Source organism: Saimiri boliviensis, chromosome 12, assembly GCF_048565385.1.
Source record: "Saimiri boliviensis isolate mSaiBol1 chromosome 12, mSaiBol1.pri, whole genome shotgun sequence".
Lineage (NCBI taxonomy): Eukaryota > Metazoa > Chordata > Mammalia > Primates > Cebidae > Saimiri > Saimiri boliviensis.
The window spans coordinates 56,109,869-56,130,536 of record NC_133460.1 but is presented as its reverse complement, the minus strand read 5'-3'; the positions used below and the strand labels follow the sequence as shown (position 1 = coordinate 56,130,536).

The window sequence follows — 20,668 nt, the reverse complement described above, 5'->3', positions numbered from 1 at the left end:
ACCATTATTAATAAGTTAGAAAAATCCTTTCCAATTTGAGCCCCTTCTCAGGCCCACATAAGCCCCTCTTCTCCAATTAAAAAAAATGTCTGTCTCCACGTGAAATTCCACTGGCAGCACTCCAATAGCAATCCCCAGGCATCCCTCACTGGTGGTGGAGTTGGGTGGTGCCCGTTTGACAGAGCAAGTTGACTCAAGAGCAGCAGTGAGAGTGGGCTTTTCATTAAATATGAACAGATGTGAAATGTAGAGGGTTTGACAATTAGAAATGGCAGGAGAAGGGCCCTCGAATCAAAGTGAGGTCAGATGGGCGGATCAGATTACTTCTCTTACATTCTTTAGTTGTTCTGAAAATCATTTTGAATTAGTGTCAGCAGAGCCATGATGGGTTTTGCCCTTTGTCTTTTATGCGAGGGCTGTATTGTTTCCCAAGACACTCATTAAAGGTCATTATACTATTATGGAGCTGCTTTGGTGCCAGTTGCCCAGTTGAACCAGCGTGCTTTGGAGATGCCTAATACATTTCTCTCTTGCCTTTCGTCTCCCCCTTTACTAATATTTTTTTCTTATAAGGGGAAAGATTTCCGTTTTCAAAGGATGTTAAATTGAAACACGAAGTCTCATTATGTGTTTTCTGAAGTGGGAAGAGAAGTAGCTGGTTCCCAGAGGAATGGTAATATATTAAAAGTGTTCACACAGTTCTAAAAACCTGCCTGCTAACAGCAGGGGCTGCCTGCTGGGTGCACCCCTCTTTGGAGGTGTGGCTTATTACCGTGGATCGGTTGTTAAATCACGTGCTATGATGATAGTTGTCTCCTGTTGAACTCAGGAGGAGATGGAAGCCCAGAGTGTTGACAAAAAGACCATCAGAGGGGAAGGACTAGATTAGGAAAGACCAAAAAAAAAAAAAAATGCTCAGAAAAGTAAGGCAAATTGAGACTGATAAGGATTCATCACAAAGGGATTTTATTTCTGGCAAGACTGAAGTGTTCAATATGGCAGGGTAGAATCAGTGCATAGAATGTCATTTTCTGATCATCTTGGTTTTGTTTCCACTTCATATGGTCCTGGGCAAGAGTCCCAGCTCTCTCAAAAGACACCAGGATGGTATGGGCCTAGGCTTTTTCACAAGTAGCTGTGTTCTAGTACTATTAAATGTAAAAAATGTGTGTCTAGCAACATATACACACACATGAATTTAGAAGTAGATTCCAATCAGGGCAATTTCTTCCCACTATAGTTTTGTAAAATAAACCTTTCTGTCTCCTTAGAAGTTTATTCTTGTTATTTCAGTCTTGCCTGCTGTCTGATTGCTAAGTGTAGTAGAAAGGGACAATTAAAATTATGATGCAGTGACAACATAGGACCATATTGATTGAAACCTGCTGAGACCTGCCTGACATGATTCTGGTCACAAAGCATCAGTAACTCTGGCACAAACAAATTAATCATGTGGTAGAAGAGAAGCAGACCTTTAGACTTGCACTTGGAACCAGCTTTAGCTAAAGTACATGTGTGATCACTCACACTCACCTTTCAATTTTCTAATAGTTTAAACCTGCACAATTACATGCATCCTTTTGCAAACTACTGTAGCTAATTTTAAATTATACATGACTTTTATTTCGGGTATAAATATAATACAAGAAGACATTCAACTCCAATGATTAAGCTGAGAGAAGTCCAATATGATTAGGTTGAAGGGAGACATACCAAAATCAGTTTAGTGTAATCTCAAGTCTTGTCAGATAATAAACAAAAATCAGCTTATCCTGAGTAGCCTTTGGTTTGTACAGGCAGAGAATTAACATTGTCCATAGAACTAAAGTCACTTGAGTGAACTAATGGCATTTTGAAGTACATAAAATCAGATAGAAGGGCAGGGAGTGGAAACGGCCCTAGGAAAATGTCTGTAACAGGACACACCCTATCCTGACAGTCCCCCACACCTGTTAAAGGGAGAGTTAATTTAATAAGCTGCATTTAAAAATCAACAGCCTATAATTATCTCAGTCCCTTTATGTGCAGTTTTGGGTGACTTCCTCAAACTCCCCAATCCTAAATTCTATTTGCTTATTTCACTTCTGGGCCCTAAAATCAATGACTCCCCTCCTTCCACCACCACTACTAGTGAGAAAAAGACAGAAAAAGGAGAGCCAAGGATACTAAGCAGAAATCAATTTAATCATAGTTTTTCATGTATTCTTTTTAAAGCTCGTTCATCTGGGCCTCCATTTTTTTTCTGTCTTCCCATGCTTGCTATGCTGGTGTGAGTGCTCTCTGTCTCTCTTTCTCTGCCTTGCTTTCTCTCTCAATATCCATTACACATGTGCACACCAAGCACTACCAGAGCCTTTGGCTTCTCCCCTGGCTCTTTAGCTACTCCGGTCCATGTGTCCTGATTTGACCCTTTGTGCTTCTTTGCAAGAAGTAAAAACAGAGTGGCAGATGGGCCTAAGAGGTCTTAGTCACAGAGGATGGCTCAGTGGCTGCCAAGAAGGGGCCTGGAAGGGGCTTATAGGACACTCTTGGTGGTGGCAGGCAAGGCTACAGAAGCCAGTGCTTCCTGCTTGATTTAGTGGTAGCTACACTGAGTCATGGGTTGACTAGAAATAAGCCTTCCTGTGGACCTTAGCTCAGTCTGCGCAGCAAGCAGCTTCTTAAATCAGCATTGTAAGGCAGAAATCATGCTCAGGCAAAATTGCCTTTGAGAAGGATCCTTTACGTTGATTGTCTCTCAAGAGCTCCCAACACACCAGGTTCTCCTCCAGAACAAATAGCTGGTTGTTTCAGTTGCGTGTCTAGTAAAGTCACTGGCTTGGATTTGGGGTGCTTCCACCACCTTCAAAAAAAAAACAAAAACAAAAACAAAAACAGAAGAGTATGATTGAATACCTGAAGATGAATACACTATGAAGATGTACTGCAGGTAAATGAAAGGAGACAGGAACAGTAGGCAAAAGGCAGCCAACTTCTCAAAAGAAATTCTTTGAAACAGGATTGGGAAACAAGGAGAAAAGTCAGAATGAGGGACAATGACAAGATCCTTTGTGTATACCCCATCATGGGGCACCTCTCCTCCCAGGGACATCACACTGTACTAAGTGACTTGGCTCTTTAAGGACAAACTAGAAAAGACATTGGCATGCCACACGTAAGCCCAAAAGAGGCCCTTATGCAAGGTGACATAGAAATTATGTTTGCTTTTTTATTTCAGGACAGTGGCCGGTTGTCAGAATACTCACCCTGACAGCCTCTACCACCAGGCAGTGGACGCTTCTGCTTACCTCCATGGTGGAGGGCAGATGTGGCCAGTTAGCTCTTCATCTTCCGTCCTCCTCCGCTATCTCAGGCGACAGATGCCAGGGCCAGCCCGCCTTCCACTTGAGCTTTCTTGTCAAGGCTCTGCCTTGAGCCCAAATCCTGACCTTTACTGTATAAAATAAAGTACTGATGAACAAGCAGAGGTTTGAATTAGAGCAGGCTTGGAGCAAATGTCAAGTCCATCTCTGCCTCCTTCCTCCACCTGCACCAGGAGCCTTGATTAGACCCAGTCTGGAGTTTGCAGTGCCTTAGGCGTTATGGGTCTGGGGAGACATAACTTATTAACAAAGAGTTATTAAATTTTTATCAATTTTACAACACAATGTAAATGCCTCCTATGAATCTACATTGTATTCATTATCATTTAAAACGTTAATTAAGTCAAAGTTGCATTTAATTTCTCTCTAAATGGGCCTCTGGGAAGAGGCTTTTAGAAACATCTGTGGGAGCATGCAGCTCACGGAGCTGGGGAATCCCCCAGCCCGCATTCAGGCTCGCCCCCTGAGTTGATGGCTATCACATGTCTGTGGCTAATTTGTTGTGATGTGATTGGGCATTGTCTCAAATTAGTATCAGACCAATAATGGTGTGAAGTTACTCGAGAGAGGCTTGGGGGGCAGTGGCACAGGCTTCACTGCACCCTGCCTTCCTTTCCCACCCGGATGGAAACAGATAGTGGGTCTGCAGCACCTCTGGTCTGTGTCATGACTTCCATGTCTCCTCATATGGTACCCATCATCTTGGTTGGATACTTCCTCCATCGGAGATGATGCTTGTCATCTGGCCCAGTACATTTAGGACATTTGCCAGCATGCTCCTCGGAAAGATCTTAAAATTTGGGATCTTTGACTCCCAGTGAAGCCTAGAAGCCACAAGCACAGAGCAGCTGAAAATGGAAACCAGAATGGAGTGGACATAGAAATTATAAGCAGGTCATGATCATGGGTGAGGAGAGACAGAAGGAGGCATACTACCAACATTTGCTGAAAAACTGTATTTCTCTTTTGAGGCTAGCGTCATGCTTTAGTCTTAGCATGGGATCACTATACATAGAGATCTGTATTCTATGTGAACTGCATTGCCGTGGGAGTGAGGCTTGTTGACATGGCAGTACTAGGGAATGGCTAGTTGGTTGACTTGGATTCATGTTCAGTCTAGGCTTAGTGTAGTCTCTACTCTTTTTTTGTTTGTTTGTTTGTTTGAGGCAGAGTCTCCCACTGCCACCCGGGCTGGAGTGCAGTGGTGCGATCTCGGCTCACCTCTGCCTCCCAGGTTCAAGTGATTCTCCTGCCTCAGATTCCCAAGTAGCTGAGATTACAGGTGCCTGCCACCACATCCAGCTATTTATTTATTTATTTATTTACTTATTATTATTTTTTTTATTTTTAGTAGAGATGGGGGACATTTTTCACCATGTTGGCCAGGCTGGTCTCAAACTCCTGACCTCGTGATTCGCCTGCCTTGGTATCCCAAAGTGCTGGGATTACAGGCATGAGCCACTGTGCCTGGCCAGTGTAGTATCTACTCTTACTGTGTGCAAGCTACTGTGAGAACACAGGGAGGATGTATGTATGTGTTTTTGTTGTTGTTAAATTTAACACTTATACAGCATTTGCTACATTACAGACACTATTACTACAAATATTAATTAATTTAATCCTTACGAAGTAACTGTTGTTGGCAGTTGAGGCAACTGTAAACTGGAACCTCTGCAACGTACCCCATTTACAGATGAGGCAACTAAGGCACAGAGGTTGCATGACTTGCTAAGGGTCTCAAAGCCAGTGATTGGTGGAGCTGGGATTTGAACACAGGCCATGTGGCTCCAGTGTGTGGAGTCAGTGGAGTTGCTTAGTTACTCTTGCAGTTGAATGAGATGGATAAGTCACTTATTCTCCAAGGGAGGAGAAAAAGGCGAGGATTTCATAATACAACCTTGGGACATTGTGGAGGCTGCTAGGGGGCCTCCTGTGCAGCAGCTGGTCACCCAGTTTGGCCGGAGTTTAAGACTTGCTCAGCATGCAGGGAGTAGAGCTCCCTGAAGGGTAAAATGGGGCCCTATTCCAGGCAGGGGCCAGACCAAGGGTTTTGTTCTTAGTCTGTAATATGATAAAAAGTCCTTTGACAATGTGAGACCGTCGTATTGGTATTTGATCAGGGAAATGGTCCAACAGAGGCTTTGTTTTGGGAGGGCTGCTGTGGCTGCAGGGGAGGAAGGGACTGGCTAGGGGCTAGTTGGAAGGCCCCCTCTCAGGGAGGAGACAAAGGGGAGCCTGTGGTGGGAGGGCCGGCACCCAGCTGCTCTAAGAAGCCTTCGGAAGGAAGGCATGAGCTATAGTCTACAGGACCCTGCAGCTGAAGCACATTACCCAAATAGGAATCCAAGAACTTACAGCCTTTTAAGACAGTTTAATTAGTGGCTCTGGAGCAGTTGAATTCCATGAGTCTAATTCTCCCCAGCTGACCTGGCAGCCATTGTGATTCCTAGCTGGGTTCACTAGAGTTTCCTTCTTATTGGAGGAAGATTTCCTGACCTCTGGCCCAGGACTAGGAGACCCACCCGACTGCATCCACTACTCCTGGCCTTGGGGATCTACTCCTTCTGTTCCCTTTTCCTAACCCGTATTTCTTCTTCCTTTCTCACCATCCTCCCCAGTTCAAATACGTCTCATATCTTGAGTGTGTTGAAGGTGACAGGCAGCTGTCACCTGCTGGTGTGAAGTATTGGCTCAGGCAGAGCAGCAGACACAAAGCAAGTGGGAGCCACCAGTGGGGCCACCTAACCAGCCCTGAGGATCTTGGTTCTTGCTGTAGGTGGTAGCTTCGGTTAGAGCTCATGGGAATTATTCTTTAAATAACTGTACGTGGCAAGGAGACTTTTCTCCTCCTTTCTCAGGAAGTCAGCAGGTCTCTTTACATCGATGGAGAAAAAAATAGTAATAAAGTGCTTCACATCCCATTCACTGAAAATCCACTGTAGTTTTCAACCACTTAACCTTCTCCAGTGGAAATACAAAATGCATTTCTTGTGAAGTACTGCCACATAAAGTCCTAAAGAAGTCATGGCATTTCTAAGTACCATGCACAATTTTCTTTTTGGTTTTACTGCTTTGTGCATAAGACCTTTGTCTGTATTCTTTCTTATGTCACCATCGATGACTGTGGCATTTGTGCACACCATGGACCTCAGAGGGTCATTAAAACTGCATGGAAGAGCACTTGAGTCCTGGGTTCCCTCACGGTGGTAGGTTGTGCATGCTGAGAATGCCAACTTCTGAAAGCACAATGTGGCAAAATGCACCCAGCCAACCAGCTGTGTGTTGTCCTTCTCTCTCTGGGGCTTTCTTCCAAACCAGCATGTTGAATTACCTGGATAGTCAGGGGACCCTCCATTGCCACGTCTGCTTACAGGGGCTCTGCTTCCCCAGCTGACCTTTTTTCCCAGAGGGAATCTAAATGGACAGAGCTAAATCTAGCATTGTCAGACCCTTGCATTTGAAATCTCAGAGGGAATTGCAAAGACCTTTCTGTAAATTGCTAGATAGTGCCTGCTCTGGAGAGGGATCACTACAAATGCCCATAGATTTTTCTTCTGAGGAGACATTCTTCTGATATCCAGCTCAGTTGAGCAGGACTAACAAAAGTGGCCTTTCTTCTCTGACCATCTCATTTGGTCATCCTCTGGAGGAGTTAGTCTTTCATATTCAAGGGAAACAGCACGAAAAAACTTCCCCAGCCTTTTCTAGTAAATCTGAAAGCTTTCATTCTAGCCCCTTCAATACAGTGAGTCTCACCAAATGTTCCTAGAGCTGCGAAGAAAACCTTATGCAAACTGAAAGTGGAATCTTTTGAGGCAGATCTGCATTAGGGGTGACCGACTGCACTGAGACTTATAAATGAAGTAAGAAAGAGTCCAGCCCCAGAGCTCACACTGCACCAGCTGTATCGACAGTGTATAGATGGGCATCTGCACACCATAGAGCCTGGGCTATCTTCTGGGAAGGGAGCTGACTGCTTGTGTTAAAATGATCTTCATTTTGGCCAATGTCAGCTTTCTGGGCTGGAGCCCGCTGGATTGCACTCAGTCAAGAAAGGACCCAGGGGCTGCCTTCCTTCCCTCCAAGGTCAAAAATGTAGCATGCTGACATCCTTGGCTGGGCTTGCTGTATTGGCAAGAATACTTGAATAGGAAATGGCCTGAAGGATTCCACGTCAGTAAATATTTGATGAGTAAAAGAATGAATAAATGAAGGGGTTCTCAACTCTTGAAGGAATTGGTGATGTGCTAGAAGCCAGATCACCCCAGATCCATGAAGTTTCCCAAAACTTTCTAAGCAGCAGCTTACTATATCGTATATGTATGTAAACATAAGAAAACTGGATGCACAGGAAGATTAAAAGGGAAGAAAATGTAGTAAGAGAAAACAGGGACATGACTGAAGGAACTGGAAAATGATCAACTGGTAGGTGCAATTGATATTCTTTGTGAAGAATGAATTATGGGGAAGAAGATCTGGAAACAAAGTACTGAAAAAAAACACATAGGCAAAAATCCACCAATGCTTCAAATGAGAGGCAGGGGTCCCGCCATGTGTAGAGCATTCGCTCTAGAAAATCAAGGACCCATGGCATTCGCTTTCAGTTTTATTAATTTCAGCAAACATGATTATTTTGCTGTGAGTCAGGGTGGCATAAAACCAATGCATTGGGCAGGGCCCATGTGAGGAAAGTGGCCTGTTGTAGAGAGTTGTCACCATCTGCAGGTGGGCACATCAGCTTGTGCAAAGGTAGAGAAACATTCAAGGTCCTTTATGACCGTCAGGGTAAGTGACTGACTCGAGGTAGGCAGCTTCGATCCAACAGCACCCAAATGATGATTCCTCCCACTTGTAGGTGTTAAAAAGCTGAATGTCTCTTGGCTATTTCCTATCAAGAGCCATTATTCTGTTTGTTCTGCTCAAGCCAAAGAAGAGCTTTCCTGATTGTTTACAAAGCTCTCTCAGGCTGCACAAAGTGTTCCCTTACCTTTGAAAGGTTCTGAAATCCTCTCTGCATTTTGTCAAGGTTGATCTGGCCATTTCTTCCGTGCAGATGAGTAAATTTCCACATATGGCCTGTAACATATCCAACTGAGAGAACACATCCAGCAGGGATGCTTTAAAGCCCTAAACAGGTGTTACTGAGAAAGGAGGTACAATGACCTACAGAGAAGAGATGCTAGGTGAAAATACAAGCCACAATTACGCTAGGAATGAGGACAGGGATGAAGGGGCTCAGGCCATGTCACAGGGTCTGGAAGTTGGGGCATGAATGTGAAATTTGCAAGGGGCTAGTTACCAGAAGCACTGCTCCTTCACAAATATCTTCTATTTAGATGAAGATGGGAAACAGGCAGACATCTCTTGTTTTTCCTCCTCTCTGTATGAGGGATTCCAAAGCTATTCCCCTCACTGTGCAGTGAACTAAGAGATCTTGTTGGCAATTACAGCCTGAAATGCTAGGGAACATCAGAGCAGGCAGATATAAGGGCGAGATCTGTGAGTTTTCTGGAAACTTTGGAAGTAAGCCCTGGTGAAGTCATGCTTTGACATGTTCACCAAATGGAAGTTCATGTCCATAATAAGAGTAATATCTTATGTGTGTTTGAGTCTTTGCACTTCTCAAGGCACCAACATCATCTCATTTCATCTATGTGTCCCCAGCATAGATATCATGTCTTACTGCCATATGACTTTACGTGCATTCCAGAACTTCTCTATTTTTTAGCTTTGCCATCTATAAACTGGAGATAATAAGGAACTATTTCACAGAGTGGTTGCATGAATTCAGTGAGTGAATATATATAAAGATTACCTGGCACATGTTGAATTATTATCATCCTTCATTAACACATGAAATTAACACAGAAACAGAGATGAACTTGACCAATATCATGTAGTGGATGAGTAGATTGCTAGGTCAGAAGCCTGCTATCTCCCATAGTATTGACGGATAAAATAACGATAAGCCACTTTAACCATAATCTGTGCTTTTTTTTTTTTTTTTCAAATGACTGTCATCAAGCTAACCTTATAATAGGGCATATCAGCTACAGGCAGAGAAGGCAGAGAAGCCCATGGACAGTGGCCGACAGTTGAACAGTTTAGTATAACAGACTATAAAATTAAAACGGAGTCGATTTGTTTAATTTCTAGATCATGGAATAATGGTCTCAACAGAAATAAGCCAACTAAAACAGCAAGAGACAGCTAATATGTCCCCAGAACATTGGTTTCCATCTTGACTACCCAGCAGGCATTGCAAAATTTGCGTGTAAAATGAGGAAATTAGAAGGCCATCTTTCTAAATTTCCTTTAAATTCTGAGACTCTGATTATCTTCATTATTTTGATTGAAACAGGCCTAAAAGTCCTTTTTGTTTTAACCCTTAGTGTTATAAATCCTTCTAAAGTGCTGATGTCTATTACCCAACATTGTGGTAGGTCCTGCGAGGAAAAATTATGAGTATAGAAACCTGGTAGTATATCAGTATTATTCTTCTGTCTGTGAGTTTGCAGCTTCTAGGGCAGGAACTGGGCACATAGGGACACATGGAAAGAGCCCAGAAGATTCTTACAGGTTTCTACTGTATTATCAGCTTGTTTTCTTCCAAGGCATCTTTTATTTTTTTTCTCAAGGAAAGCACAGAAAAAGGCCCTCTCCTCTACCCGGGATCCTGGTATTATCTAAGTTCCAGTGACTTGGACGTTATCAATAATCAGAGCATTGTCAGCTACAGAAGCTATCCCAGACCAGTTCATGTGCAGTGTCTCTACAAAGTGCCCCAGCCCTCCCCTAATGAATGCTAACTGTTGACCTCCCCAAAGGGCCTCCTGGTCATGTTTGTTCCACCTTGTTTTCTTTTTGTCAGGTCTCTAGGAATGAACTTGTGTAGCAGAAAGCATATAGGGCCAAATGGGGATGCCATCTCCAGGCAAAAGAGGCTTCTTAGTTGGAACAGTACAGATTTGATGGATGAAAACCAATGTGTGTCTTAGATTTTAGCCCAGCTGTCAGAATCCTTATGAGGTCATAGGTCCCAGGATCTTCAGAAAACTGACTTGGGGCCCCATCATTTCTCATCCTCCTGAAACCCCTCCTTTATGACTTGTCCATTTCTAAAATAGGCCTGGAGATCATCAGCAAATTCGGTATGTTTTGGGGAGATGGAGGGAAAGTTGGAACACACAAAAAAAGGAGAACAGATGGGGAAAGAAGACATTTCTGTCCTTTCAAATTCCATCAAAATTTCTTTTTTTGATGATGGTCTTGATCTCAACCCATCTTTTTCTGTTGTTATTGTTGTTTTGTGAGATGGGATATCATTCTGTCACCCAGGCTGGAGTGCAGTGGTTTGATCATAGCTCACGGCAGCTTTGAACTTTTAGATTCAAGCAATCCTCTCACCTCAGCCTCTCGAGCATCTGTGACTACAGGCAGGCCCCACCATGTCAGGCTCTTAACCTGTCTTTGAGGTCTGGTTGGCGTTGAGACTTCACATCATCACCTTTCCTACCTTGCTTTATTAGTAGCTGGGCTCTGGTTCTTGTTGATTTTGTCATTAACTACATGAGTGCTTGGAGCAAAGCCAAGCCCAAGCCCAAGTTTTTTGCACACACCTTACCATTATCCCTTTCTCTGAGCAGACCTGATGTATGGACAGGTCTGGGGATGGGTGGAGTGAGTATCAATACACACATTTGAAATTCTAAGTGTTACACTGTGCCGGTCTCTCTTCCTACTGATGGCAGACTTCTCTGATTTGGCCTCCAGATTACATTTTGAACCTTTTCTCATCATTCCCAGTGGCACTGCCAAGCTCATGCGCTCATTTCTTCTTCAGCAGGCCTGCCATTGTTGCTCTTCCACCTTTCAGTTAGTTCCTCTTGCCCCCAAACCACCACTAACCTTACTATTCTAAGCACAGACTTTTATATTATCCCATTTTAAAGGGAGAGGAGGCCTTTTGATGGTTCCCTGATGTTTAAGAGGATAATTTCCAATTTTCTGCTATTAAAATGGCATTCAAAGCCCTTCCCAGTTTGCATCAACCAGTTTTCCTCATTGTTCTCCACATAAGCATCCATCATCTAACCATTCTTTAAAAGTATCTTATTCTTGTTACTTAACACATTTCTGGAACCTCTTCCTGAGACCGTGATTCTTTGCCTCTCCCCTTCTAGCAGATTGAAACTTACCCATCCTTCAAAGCAGGGGCCAGCACCCTGTCTCATGGGTCCGGTCTAGCCTACCGCCTGTTGTAGTAAGTAAAGTTTTCTTGTAACATAGTCACACCCATTCATTTGCTCAGCATCTGTGGCTGCTTTCAGGCTGTAGCTGCAAAGTTGAGTAACTGTAACAAAGAGGGTATGGCCCAGAAAGCCCCAAATGTTTACTGTCTGTCCTTTTAGGGAAAAAGTTGGACAACCTCTGCTTTGAACGTACAGCTCAAATGCTGCCATCTCTGTGAAGCCTTCTTGACTAGCCCACCCTGACCACAATTTAGAAAGAGTGAATCTCTTTTCTGTAAGCCTGTAACATTTCATGTAAACCGCCTTTAGAACAGTTTTTATGTTGAGGTTTTTGTAGAATTCAACAACAGCAACAAATACCACATCTCATTGATCTTTGAATTCGTAGCATATTGCAGACAGTGACCAAGGCACACAGTGGGAATTCAACAAATTGCTGAGTGACAAATTCTGTTGAGAATACGTTTCTATAGTTTATGAGGCATGTGTCTCAAGAGAAAATGTCTTCCATGAGAACTTGAACCAGAGGGGGGAAAAAAAAAGGTCTCAAGGCCGGAGATCTTCCTTCCTGTTCCTTAAACTTTCGTGAACAGAACCTCTGTTTCTGAACAGCAACAACGAATTCCTTTGACTGCTGGACAAGTGTTGAATAGATTGATCTAGAATTAATCACTGCCTCTTCTGAAGGTAACACATTTCTTCTGTTGTTTCTGCTGACAGCACATGTTGAGCTCCATAGTGGATCTGGGGGTGCTGTTTTCTCCTTCTATATGTCATTGTGTATTTTAGTCGGGGTAGGAAGCCATGGAAAACCCATTGCTTCTGTTCATCCACCGGTGATTCCTCATTGATGTGAATTTATCCCAAATGCTCTTAAGGCAGGACAAGCACCTTTAATCGTTCAGACCCTAGCCAGTGGCCTAGACCTTATCTCACTGGACTAATACACAAGCTAACACTAGGAGTTATGTCTAGGCAGGGTAAGCCCCCAACTCAAATCTTGACAGCCCTGAACCCCACCAGATTCCCCTTCACCCTTTGCATCTGTCTGAAATTGCTCCTGGAAACCCTGTCTCTCCAGAGCAACTGGTAGCCAGCTGGGGTGGGAGATGGGATGCCCGTGGCCTATGCCTGAGACCCTTCTAGTCAAGCTCCCTGTCTGGATAACTGGAGACACTTTGGGCTCAAAACAAGCATTGTGACATTTGGTTGTCTTCACACATGTGCCTTACCCAGCTTAGACAGATGGAAGAACTGAATGTAAAGAGATTCTACCGAGTGTATTGGAAATAACAAAATTGTGTATATGTGTTTTTAAAGGATACCCTTTTGGTTGCCACATGAGTTATTTTTGTTGTTGTTGTTCTTGTTAGAGATTAAATCTCAATAACGTTCTGGAATTAGAGTGGGCTTCCCATCAGCTGAATGGGCTACACACTCACCTCCTTTTTAGAGCAATCCAAGAATGCCACTGCCTTCCTCCCAGCCCCTCAACGTCATCAGCATGGTAGTTTTGCTTGAGATCAAATCAGGGCAACATAGGCACTGTCAATTTTCATTTGCTGGGGCCCTTTGATCCCATTTGAGGTTTATTTGTTTCAAGTGAAAAATACAATCCCTACTGCATACATCTATTCGTTAGGGTACTTTTTAATTTTATTTTTTGATGTTAGAGATCAAATCAGATTTGTAAGTAGTATGGTTATTAGTCATCACCACTAGATTTCACAGGCTACACTTTATTTCTTTTCTTACAAAATCACCAACCTTCTCTGTTGCATAATGATCACTTTCAGTGAAGCCACAATATGCCTTTCTTGGGCACTTGGGTGTTAATTTATTTCACAGTTTCCTTTGCAGATACAATCAGAGTCACCTATCACATTCCTGTTTCTGCTTTTTATTGTGTTCCTTTGCTATCGCGTCCGTGTGATCTTTTTCTGAAAAATGACAGGTAGTGTTTCTCTGCTCACTGTATCAGTGACATATTTCCCATGACTTTTCTATTGCTGTTTTAAAAATATAACATTTTATAGATGTAATCTTAGTTGTTTATAACTTAGGTTTTGTTATATGAGCAAATTTCCTAAACGACTTGTTGGTTTAGGTACATTTTTTAAAGAAAGGGAAAAATACTTTTTGCAAAATAGTTTCCTCTAAATTGTAAGCGAAGGAAAGGCTCTGTTGGTAAGATTATAATGCATTTTCCTGATTTCTTAGTACATCGAAATGCATGAACATTATTTTTATGCAAGTGATTAAGTTGCGGTTTTTAATAACACGTTGTTAGAGCAAAAAGAGCTATCCCTTTTGATTTATTTGTATATTTACCGGGTGACTTACAGTGCTTTACGTATTAGAATTGGTTTGTCAACAATTAACAGTCTAGGTTTTTATATAACCCATACTTCAGGTAATGGAGGATTATTAAACTGTAACCAGTGTGTTAGAAATCTGCCTACTGGTAATAAAATTCTTATGTATAACAGCAGCTGAGAAATACTGCTGTATATTTATGCATAGATTGCAAGATAGATGGCCTGCAAACCGCAGAGGGGCCTGACATGTGGGTCCACCAGCAGGTGGCGCTGCTTTTCTAGAAATGAAACCCTCTACCTGGATTCTAGGTACTCTCCTCCTCCTCCTTACTTTCTGCCTTTTCTCTGGCAGACTGTCTCCTTTATTTCTCTAAAATAAACATCTAAAACTGTTGTTGTTGTTTGAAGAGACATACTGCCACTAAGACAATGCCTCTCAATTGCTAAGGTTTATTTGAAATCCAACTTGCCTGACGCAGTACTTACTTGAAGCAAGTCCCAGTTAAATATGTTATTGTTTTCAAAAGGTAACTACACAATACTGGATTCAACAGTGAAACTGGATTACCTGTGCTGTCTGATTATTGTTATGTGGCAAGTCCCCATTTCAATCTCATATCTATTTACACAAATTAATCCCATAGGCTTCTATTCACTCCAGGATAACAAGGGGCATTTTTACAAAAGTGACTGATTGATATACTGAATTAATGTTTTATGTAAAAATCACCTTAGTATGATGCTCTTTTCATCAAGAGTTACTCTAGAATTCAGGCTGGGTACAGTCGCTCATTCCTGTAATCCCAGAACTTTCGAGGTTGGGCAGATGGATCACTTGAGGTCAGGAGTTTGAGACCAACTTGGCCAACATGGTGAAACCCCATCTCTACGAAAATTACAAAAATTAGCCAGGCACCCGTAATCTTAGCTCCTTTGGAAGCTGAGACACTAGAATTGCTTGAACCTGAGAGGCAGAGGTTGCAGTGAGCTGAGATGGTGCTACTGCACTCCAGCCTAGGTGACAGAGTGAGACTCAGCCTCAAAAAATAAAACTAAATAATAAAAAAAAAGAGTTACTCTAGAATCCAAGTCAACCAAAGAATGTTGCTTTTCTCTCAGGGTCAGAACTAAATGTTGACAAACCAGATCAGAGTTTTTGTTATGCTTTGTTTTGTTTGTTAAGAAGGCTTTTCACAGAAAAGTTGATCAGCTCATCAACTTGGGCATCATAAATGAAGACAAAAATCAAATGTGCAAGCAAAACTATTTTAAAAAATTATTTTGTTCACACATAACCGATTTTTCAAACACGTTTTAAAAAGACACAGCAGTATCTTTTTACTGTTTTTTTAATAGTTTGTGGTAGTCCTTTGTACAGGATGTTTGAGTGTAAACATTAGCTTATATAGGAGAAAATGAATTTATTGAGGTTATGGAAAAGGAGAATTGAAATATGTCTCAGTATGACTCATTTGTTTGTTTTCTTCATTATTAAATTTTCTTTCTTTCTTTCTTTTTTTAAACAGTGTCTTACTGTGTCATCCAGGCTGGAGTGCAGTTACATGATCTCAGCTCACTGAAACCTCTGCCTCCGGGGTTCAGGTGATTCTCCTGCCTCAGCCTACCAAGTAGCTGGGACTACAGGCATATGCCACCACGCCCAGCTATTTGTTGCATTTTTAGAGACTGGATTTTGCCATATAGGCCAGGCTGGTCTTGAACTCCTGACCTCAAGAGATCTCCCTGCCTCAGCCTCCCAAAATGCAGGGATTACAGATGTCAGCCACCATGCTCAGAAAGAACTTTGGAAGCATAGGCAGTATTTTGCTCTTTTAATAGGAATTCTCTCTTTTGAGTTTTAAACTTTTATCAGGCATACTGGGCTAAGGGCTGCAAGTTGAGGAGCTAGATAATATAATGTACATTCTTATTTTATTCACCCATGTGATTTTCACAGGGAACATCCTGAGTGTTATTGATTCAACAAAACCAAGGAGGAGAGGATTGGGGAAACATTTCCTTCACAGTGAATCTACTTTAAAGCACTGATTTTGTTGAAAATATTTCTTGAAAATATGGATTGCAGTCAGTTTTCATGTAAAAGTCAAACCCTGATGGGTTTCCTTCCAGTTCTCTTTAGAGGGAATGGGATCAGCTGGAGTAGTTGAAGACAGGAAATAGCCATCCTGAAATCAGGGTAAGATTTACTTGGCTGGGCTATGAGGAATAGGCCTTGTAAGTTTCATGGGACCCCTTTCTGAGGCATTAAATAACTTTATTTTCCTGTTGAATAAGCTTTCCAGAAGAAAAAAAAAAATGAGACCTCCAATGGAACTGGCTCGTTGCCAGTGGCCTCCCTGTTTTAGTTCTATGCACGAATGTGTGTTTCTTATCTAGGAAGAGAATGTGGGCTGAGCAAGCTAGGCAGTTTTTGACAGACTTTTTCAAGATGCAAGCCCCACCCACTATCCTTTTTGAACTTCAGTATTTAAATAGAAGGAAAAATAACTTTCCTAGAGGATTCAGATTGTGACCAAATATTGTCCAAATTCTGTCATTTGGATGGTAAAGCCTTATATTGTCTGCCCTTTTTACCTCCAACTGTGCCCTCAAATACATTTTCCTGCTGTAGGCAAACTGACTTTCTTAGAGTTCTCTCATTTAGTATTTTCCAACCTCCTTGCCTTGGTTCAGGCTGTGTCCACCACCTGGCATGCCCTTCCCACCCTCGACTGTCACTCCTTCATCTGTTCAGCATCATGGGTCAAGTGCCCCCTGAGTGCCAGGCCCTGTGCCCGATCTGGGGATATGCATAAATAAGGCTGACCTCTTTCTTTATCCTGTTCTTGCTTCAAGTCTTCTTCTTCTTCTCTCTTTCTTTTTATTTTTATTTTTTTCCTGAACAATTCTCTCTCCAGGACTTACTAATTGTCTAAGATGTTTCATGTAGCCCTCCCTTGACACTGTCATGCAACATCTTTTGTAATGTTGCTTTAGATAACTCGTGAATTTGTATATTCGTAGTTGATGCAATTATCTAATTTCTCTGGCTGGGCTTGTGGTTCTCTCTTATTGTACATCTTCAAAAAGATTTTAAAGAAAAGAACAAGAAAAAAGTGATGCCCAGCATTAAACTCAGCATCTTTACAAATCAGAGCTAGAAAGGTCTCATACTTAACTAATGCTCATCCCCCCCAGGAAAGGGCGCCAACGCCACGCAGTTGATTCAAGGCAGGCCTAGAACCCGGGACTCCTGATCACTAAGCTGTGCTTTTCCCCTTTGCAACGCTGCCTCTGTAGCTGCTAGGAGCTATTTATTGGGAACTTTTCAGGGCTCAGCATTGTGAGAGACTCAGAGATATATAAACTCCAACTTACAAGTCTAGTAGGGGGAGAACAACACATTAGAATTGAAAATAAATTATAATAATGCAAGGCATGAGATCAGAAGTGCCAGGTGATTTTTAAAGAAAGCAGAGAATTGATCTTGTCATAGTCATCTGGGAAGGCCCCCTGGAGGAGGCAGCTGTCCCTTCAAGGGTGGTCAAGTAGTCAAGTGACAGCAAGATATGGTGGGCAGGGCTGGTGAAGGAGTCACTGCCTCCCTACCCCACCACTGCCTCCCTACCCCTTCTTCTGTCTCCCATGTTTGTGCATACACTGATCAATCCCATGACCTCCCAGCAGAATTTCAAGAGAAAGAGGTCCTCACAATCAGGTGGCATGAATTTCCCGTAATTTAGAGGGAACAGTGGGGTTCCTCTGTCCCCATCTGTCTTTCATTTGTTCTTGCCCTGAATGGTTCCAGCCTTCTCCAATTGAGGTCCGTTTAAACATTTTTCTGGCTTTTCTTGTTTTTTTGACATTTGGCAAAACCTAATTATTTGACTTGAGCAGTTTGTCGGGGCCATATGAAACATGGGACAGAGGTGATAGTCGAATGCAATGCAAGGGTGGGGGTGAGGTGGGGGTCGAAATGCTCACCCCGTTCTAAGGGTTGGTTACTGGATCATTGGCTTGGGGCAGGAGAGAGAGTATGGACCCATGTGAGTTACGCCATGTCCAAAGACGGCAGACTGGTGTGGAGAAGGACCTGGACCCGGCAGCAGAGAACTCTCATTACTCTGACTCTTCAAAGCCAAGGCAATTGTCGTGGATAGCATTAGAAAGAGCTCACCAGGAATTCTTTTAAGTGCTTTTCGTATTTTCAGTTCATTCCCACAACAACTCTATTAGATAGGTACTCCAATTCTCATTTTATTGGTAAGAAAACTGAAGTTAGATAATTTGCCAAATACCTAGGTTCAGACCCAGCAGTGTGACTTCAAGACCTGTGTACCTCTTACCACTCTACCCACTCAATATGAGTTGACATTTGTGGAGGGATATCCCATGCCTTAAAATCTTTATCTCAGGGATGGTACACTTGAGGGTCACTGGTTCTAGGGCTAGAAATGAAAATATGGGGTGCCTACTTTATCCCTGGGGGTACAGTAGGCAGCAGTGGACATTTGAGCAGCTGATAAGCTCCTGCCCCAGGAGAAAGGCACCCCCTTGGAATGAAAACTCAGTCCTCTGCAAGATTTTTAATTAGAAGTTAGAAATCCATGTTTTTATGGACAGTCTTCAGACTTAAAGATTGTCCCACATGTGAAACCCTGCGTATCAGCAGGGTGGTGCCAAGCTCAGCACACTGGGGACAGTAGTTGGTCCTCAGGCTGTCAGCCTGCAGCCCTGGTTATGTCGTGTAATCCCAAAGCATCTTGCAAACTTGGCGTCCTCCTTGGTGCAGTGGGGATCACAGGAGATCATAGGACATCGAGGTATGGAGTAACTGAGATCAGAGCTCTCGAGAGGGTCAGAGCTGGGACTTGTGCAGGTGGCCTGACTCTAGAAGCTCGTATCCTCACACTGTTCTCACGGGCAGAATTCTGGTGGCAAATGATCCGAATTAGAAGTCAACCGACTCGGGTCCTGGGTCAGGGGTCTGCGTGTGAGTGCGGCTTTAAGGCAAAAGAGGGTGAGGCAAGAGCATCCCCAAGCCCCTTCCAACCCTTTTGTTGCATTCCACACCTTGTTCTCTAATGTTCACCAGAAAGGGCCCAACCATACACTAGCATTATAAAATGTTGCACAAGATGTATCTGAGGATAAATTATAATAGCATACAGATAATGATTTTATGGTTCAGGAGCAGCTATAGAGGGTGATTATGCCCGTATGAAATATACTAAATGCTGTGTTTAGTGTAAAGTCACAATCCAGACTGGTCCTTACCTCCCAAGGTTAAAAGCATACTGTATTTCTAAAGTGTTCTGGCAGAACATTCTTCATCGGGCACCCGGGTTGCACTAAATACCCATGCATTTTACCTTTATCTGAGTTTCAGAGAAAGTATCAGTGTGCCCATCTGGAATATATATTAGAATTCTAAGGGGGCTCCTGACACCACTGGCTCAATGGAAGATATGGTATTTCTGGATGAGCCATTAGTAATAATGTTAATAATAATAGTGGCTCATATTTATATAAGATATTATGGTTCAGAAAACAGTTTCACATATGCAAAATTAGATTCTAGGCTGGTCTTTAAATATCAGAATCATTGGGGCAAGCATTAATTTAAAAAATGTAAACAGCAAAGTGAAAATGGAAATGAAATATGATTGACATCTTCTGCCAGTCATGGTTATTTGAAGCTGTTTGGGAGGAGCAAAAAAAGAAAAAGAAAATAACATTGGTGTCAAAATATGTAAGCAAATAAAAACTTTCACCCCAAAGCGGAAATGTAAATCAACACCGTGTTAACCAGGAGAATTTGATGTGGGATGTGAAAGAAAGTTCACCAGAGACTTGACCCCGGCTCTCTTTTCTGTTTCTCACCCTGGGCAGGTGGCAAATCTCAGATTCCTGAGGCAGCATGATCTTTTCTCCACTCCTTTGGATGCCTGACAATTTGTAAATCCACAAGGAAGCATTTGTTGCCAGGGCCTTCCTTAACAATCTCATGCAAACAGCGTGAAGTGATCTCAAGAAATAACTCTTGTCTTAGATTTGCCTTGTCCGGTTCTGCGGGGTGGCAGAGCCAGTACCTTGAACACCTTTGAGAAATGATGTTCAGGGCTGGAAATAGGGTGAGGTGAGAGAAGCTTTTGCCTTGGGTACCAAATGTAAGTGGAGACCCAAAACCTCAGGAATCAAGATAAATGATAGTTTCATGCAGTATTTTCAAAATATCACAATAAAATCTTTCTAAAATATCAAAATAAAAAAAATCCAGGATGAATAAAATGTTATAATTTTAAGTAAAGACAGGATAAATACTGAATTCAAAGCTGACATTTAAGTCCTGAATTCACTAGGGGTGGAAACAGTGAGGACACCAGGAACCTAGTAGCTGCAGCCATGGGTGTGAGCCCTTCCAGGGTGCCAGGAGCAGTGTTGGGTATCTTACAGGCGTTTTCCCTTGGTACACATTGGGGGATGTGATTTGACCTACAGTAAGTCCAAATCTATTTGATTATAAACCACCTTAGAAAAAGAGTTCCTTTACAGGCTCCATAAATTCCATTACAGTCCATTTCATCTTCGTTAAATGTAAGGGTTGGAAATTACAATTCTTTTATTCACAATGATGATTTTAGACACACAGCTCAAAAAGATCAGCATTCACTTAAAAATATATTAGTATGCTTGTATCTATTAAGTGCCATTGCTTTGTAGGCTCCAGCTAATG

The 20,668-nt window shown here is 42.4% G+C and overlaps 1 protein-coding gene across 30 annotated transcripts in view; it reads left to right on the top strand.

Annotated features, from left to right (window-relative positions):
• KCNMA1 (potassium calcium-activated channel subfamily M alpha 1) overlaps positions 1-20,668 on the top strand; it is a 765,877-nt gene that overhangs the window by 644,669 nt on the left and 100,540 nt on the right. The gene's annotated exons all lie outside the window — the stretch shown is intronic.